Below are 5869 nucleotides of genomic sequence, written 5' to 3' on the forward strand. Positions count from 1 at the left end.
AATTATGCATGTTAGTTACGTATGGGTTATGTATGGAACAGTATGCCCCCTAGACGCATCCTTGAGCGCCCTACTGAGGATGAGCCTCGCCGAGAGGGCAGAGAGGAGCCGAGGCAGGAGAGAGATTTACCACATCCACCTCCACCGGACATGAATGCCCAGATGTTAGCTGGGATGACTCAGTTCTTCGCACAGTTTGCGGGGAACAATGCTGTGGCGACCAGGCCGACAGGGCCCGAGGCTGTCTACGAAAGATTCATGAAGATGCGTCCGAAAGAGTTTTCTGGGACGTCTGACCCCATGATTGCTGAGGGCTGGAAAAAGTCCCTCGAGGTTATCTTCGAGTTCATGGAGCTTGTTGATGTAGATAGAGTCCGATGTGCCACATACTTATTCGGAGGAGATGCCCACTTATGGTGGGAAGGAGCATCGGTAGCCCTGAACATGGCTACGCTGAGTTGGGTACGCCTCACGGAGGTGTTCTACTCCAAATACTTTGCTGAGGAAGTGTGCACCAGGTTGACCACTGAGTTTATGAGCTTGAGGCAAGGAGATATGACTGTTACGGAGTTCATCCGTAAGTTCGAGAGGGGTTGTCATTTTGTACCCCTGATCGCAAACGATGCTAGAGCCAAGATGATGCATTTTCTGGTGGGTCTACGGCCGATCTTGCGCCGTGATGTTAGGGTGTCTGACCCTACTTCTTATGAGGTCGCTGTCTCCAAATCCCTAGCCGCAGAGCAGGATCAGCATGATATCGAGAGAGATCGCTTGGGAAAGCGACCAGCCCAAGTACCGCACCGCCCTCCTTCTCAGCAGCATCAGCAGCAGAACAAGAGGCCTTTTCACGGGCCGCCTAGGAACAGAGGCCAGCAGCAGCAGCAGCAGCGGGGACGCCCAGCCCCGAGAGCTCCTGAGCGCCCAGTCTGTCCTAAGTGTTCACGTCGCCATCCTGGAGCATGTTTGTACGGCTCAGGAAAGTGTTATAGGTGTGGTAGTCCAGACCACTTATTTCTACAGTGCCCTCAAAGGAACCTGCCTACCCAGGGCAGAGTGTTTGCTCTCCATGCGACGGAGACGAACCCCGATACTATGCTGATGACAGGTACCTTAAGCTTTGAGTCTGCATTTGGAACTTAATTTTTTGGGTTAATATTTTGAACATAGAATTGCGTTAGGATTGCATGCTCTACTTTGTAATATTTTAGAAATTTAAGTTAGAAGAACTTCAACCTTTGCATGTCTATAAGTTTAGTCTTTGTAACTATTGGGTTCAACTTAGAGTTCCGATCTTTCAGGGAGAATTTTTATATCCGGTTTCGCTACGAAGGCCTTGATAGATTCAGGGACCACTCACTCATTCATTTCACAGTTCTTTGCTAATTTCCTTAAATTTAAGACCATTGGGCTAGATATAGCCTATTCCGTAGTACTGCCGTCTGGCGAGGAGATGGCAGCCACCAGTGTGATCCGAGACATAGATCTTGAGCTCCATGGCAACCTTGTTTATGCGGATCTGATCGTACTGCCGATGCCAGAGATTGACATTATACTAGGGATGGATTGGCTACTGCGGAACAGAATTTTGATTGACTTCCAGTGGAGATCTGTTCTAGTCCGACCGCCTGGAATGACGCAGTTCTTATTTGAGCCAGACAGGTACTTTCCTCTACCACGTATTATTCCATATGTTCAGGCTAGGAAGCTCATGCATAGAGGGTGTCGGACGTTTCTAGCAACCATTGTATCTGTCCCCGAGGCACCCAGTTAGTCAGCCTCAGATGTTCCGATTGTTAGAGACTTCTTAGACGTTTTTCCTGAGGACGTCTCTGATATGCCACATGAGAGAGAGGTGGAGTTTTCCATAGAGCTTATGCCAAGTACGGCTCCGATTTCAAAAGCACCGTACCGACTTGCACCGACAGAGATGGCAGAGCTTAAGAAGCAGATTCAGGAACTTCTTGACAAGGAGTTCATTCGCCCTAGTTTCTCACCTTGGGGCGCGCCAGTCTTGTTTGTTAAGAAGAAAGATGGCACGATGAGGCTTTGTATTGACTATCGGGAGTTGAACAGGGTTACAGTGAAGAATAAATACCCACTTCCGAGGATTGAGGATCTTTTTGACCAGTTGCAGGGAGCTTCGATTTTCTCTAAGATAGATCTGCGTTCCGGTTATCACCAGTTGAAGGTGAGAGATGCTGATGTTTCAAAGACAGCTTTCAGGACTCGTTATGGTCACTACGAGTTTTTTGTGATGCCGTTCGGTTTGACGAATGCGCCAGCGATCTTCATGGATCTCATGAATCGCGTATTTCAGCCATACCTCGACCAGTTTGTGATAGGGTTCATAGATGACATTCTTGTCTACTCCAAGAATCGGGAGGATCACAGCAGGCATCTGGCCACAGTGTTGCAGACATTGCAAAAGCACAAATTATTCGCAAAGTTCAGTAAATGCGAATTCTGTTTAGAGAAGGTGGCGTTTTTAGGCCACATTGTATCCAGCAGTGGTATTGAGGTAGACCCAGCGAAAGTTGCAGCAGTCAGAGATTGGGTTGTGCCGCAAAATGCATCAGAGATCCGCAGTTTTCTTGGCTTAGCAGGATATTATCGGAGGTTCATTAAGGGATTCTCTTCGATTGCAGTTCCACTCACAGCACTGACCAAGAAGAATGTGAAATTTTTTTGGAGCGAGGAGTGTCAGAAGAGCTTCGATACTTTGAAGCAAGCTCTTATCTCAGCACCAGTTTTGGCCGTGCCGTCAGGGTCCGGTGAGTTTGTTCTGTTTACCGATGCTTCGAAGCTTGGTCTTGGCGCAGTATTGATGCAGCATGGGAAGGTGATAGCTTATGCTTCTAGACAGTTGAAGACTCATGAGAAGAGCTACCCTACCCATGATCTAGAGTTGGCCGCAGTAGTTTTTGCCTTGAAGATTTGGAGGCATTATCTGTATGGAGAGAAGTGCCAGATCTTTACCGACCACAAGAGCCTCAAGTATTTCTTTACGCAGAAGGAGCTGAACATGCGTCAGAGGCGTTGGTTGGAGCTTGTGAAGGATTATGACTGTGACATTAGCTACCACCCGGGTAAAGCTAATGTAGTTGCGGATGCATTGAGCAGAAAAGTCGCAGTGATGGCTCAGTTGACAGTGTCGAGACCTCTTCAGATTGAGATGCAGAGGTTTGATCTTGAGACTTATCCTCAAGGTAGAGTTCCCCGTCTATCTACCTTGACCATTCAGTCTTCCCTTTTGGACCGTATTCGCAGTGGTCAGTCATCAGATGTGCAGTTAGCAAAGTGGAAGCAGAGGGATGAGGTCAAGGGCAGTGTCTTGTATTCAGTCAGTGATGGTATTGTGAGATACAGAGACAGGATATGGGTTCCTAGCAGTGATTCTATCCGAGCAGATATCTTATCAGAAGCTCATACGTCGCCGTACTCTATTCATCCAGGGAGTACGAAGATGTACAAGGATCTGCAGCTATTGTATTGGTGGCCAGGGATGAAGAAGGATATCAGGCGATTTGTGTCCGAGTGTCTGACTTGCCAATTAGTGAAAGCGGAGCATCAGAGACCAGCAGGTTTGCTCAAGCCTCTCCCTATTCCCGAGTGGAAGTGGGAGAATGTTACCATGGACTTTGTGACCGGATTGCCGAGGTCAGCCAGAGGATCGAATGCTATCTAGGTGATTGTAGATCGTCTTACCAAGTCAGCGCACTTCTTGCCTATTAAGACGACTTTCACCATGGTTCAGTAGGCAGAGCTGTATATCCGAGTGATAGTCCGACTCCATGGTATTCCAGTTTCTATCGTATCTGACAGAGATCCCAGATTCACTTCCTCATTTTGGAAGAGTTTGCATTCGACTATGGGTACGAAGTTGCTGTTTAGCACAGCTTTCCATCCGCAGACAGATGGGCAGTCAGAGGGAGTCATTCAGATTTTAGAGGATCTTCTCCATGCTTGCGTCATTGATTTCTCAGGGAGTTGGGAGTCGAACTTGCCATTGGTTGAGTTCACCTACAACAACAACTTCCAGTCTTCCATTGGTATGGCTCCGTATGAAGCACTATATGGCCGCAAGTGTAGATCTCCTGTTCATTGGGATGAAGTAGGAGAGAGAGCAGAGTTGGGTCCAGATATTATTCTGCAGACTGTCGATGTAGTAGCCCGGATCCGTGATAGAATGAGGGCTGCTCTGAGTCGACAGAAGAGTTATGCCGATCAGCGGAGGAGAGATTTAGAGTTTGCTGTCGGCAACCATGTCTTTGTGAAGGTGGCACCTATGAAGGGTGTCATGAGATTTGGCAAGAAAGGGAAGCTCAGTCCGAGATTCATTGGACCATTTGAGATCCTCGACAGAGTCGGGATGCTAGCTTATCGTGTGGCTCTTCCGCCGAATCTGGCCAGAGTACACAATGTGTTCCACGTCTCCATGCTGAGGAAGTACATGGCGAACCCTTCGCATGTCCTGAACTTTGAGCCGTTGCAGCTTACTCCGAACCTATCTTATGAGGAGAGGCCAGTGCAGATCCTAGACAGGCAGGAGAAGAAGCTCCGGAACAAGCTGGTTAAGCGAGTCAAAGTCAGATGGCTCAACCATTCACAGGAGGAAGCTACATGGGAGTCTGAGTCAAAGATGAGATATCGTTACCCCGAGTTATTCGGTGAGTCTTAATTTCGAGGACGAAATTTCTTTTAAGGGGGGAAGGATTGTAGAACCCGTAACTTAGACTACGTATAAGCCATGCATAATTCTAGTATTTTAAAATGATTTTTATTTCATGAGTATTTAAATGCTTTTCCTTAAGTTAATTATTTTATGCAGTATTTTGATTTTTATCATTTCAGTTAATTCAGTGAGGCCGGACTGGAGTTGGAGTTTAGAGATAAAATTTAAGATTTTGGAAAACATTCCCAGAACTTATTTTAGATAATTAATAAGTTAATTTAAGTTAAATGGAAGTTTAAGGAATTATTTAAGTTACTTGAGGTGAGTAGAAAATAAATTTATTTAAGTTCCTTAATTAAGGAGTTAGTTCACTAAATTATTTAAAGGATAGGTGAGGCTTTTAAGGGTTATAAATTTAGTAACTAAACAACATTTTTCTTCATTTTTAGTGTTGATTTTCGGCCACCCTTAGTAGATTGAGCAAGGATATGCCAACTCACCTTTGACCCATTCTTTGTCATTTTTTAGCATGATAACCTTTTTAATTATTAATCAACCTTAATTAGTTTATTAATAAGCAATATCCTAGTCTAATTATCATGGATAATATCGCCCATGCTCCCCCCAAAAAGACTTGATCAAACCAATTCAAAATTTGAATGAGAGGTAGACTTGGTCTTGATTTTCTTCCCTATATTTTGCACCCATTCTCCTCACCCTCTTAACCACCATTCCCCCTCCCTTAGTCTCGAAATTCAGAGTGATTTTGGAGAGAAAAATCGTGGCAAGCACTAGAAGAAACTAGAGAGAAAAATCGAGAGCAAGAAAGGTAGAAAAGAAAGCACTCCACCTCCTCCGCGCCGGATCGTCTCGTTCTTTCGTTTTCTTTCAAAACGAAACCAGGCATGCATATATTCTTCCTTGACTCTTCAATCAAGTCCTAATACCATTTATTTTCATTACATGATCATGTTTTATTAAGCCAAAACCGAAATACATCAAGAATTTTTCAGAAAATAAGAATGCAGAATTTTCGATTTTCATGATGCTCTTCACGGGTTCTCTTGTTTTGATGTTTCAGGCGGATGGCTCGACTCCAGGCTCACTAGGCTACATCTAGAAACATACTAGGGTGTTTCAAGACCATGTTTGTCCATTCAAACAAGCCCCATGCATGATAGAATTCGAATTTGACAG

The sequence above is a fragment of the Primulina tabacum genome, chromosome 3 (genome assembly GCF_025594145.1).
Source record: "Primulina tabacum isolate GXHZ01 chromosome 3, ASM2559414v2, whole genome shotgun sequence".
In the NCBI taxonomy this organism is placed as follows: domain Eukaryota; kingdom Viridiplantae; phylum Streptophyta; class Magnoliopsida; order Lamiales; family Gesneriaceae; genus Primulina; species Primulina tabacum.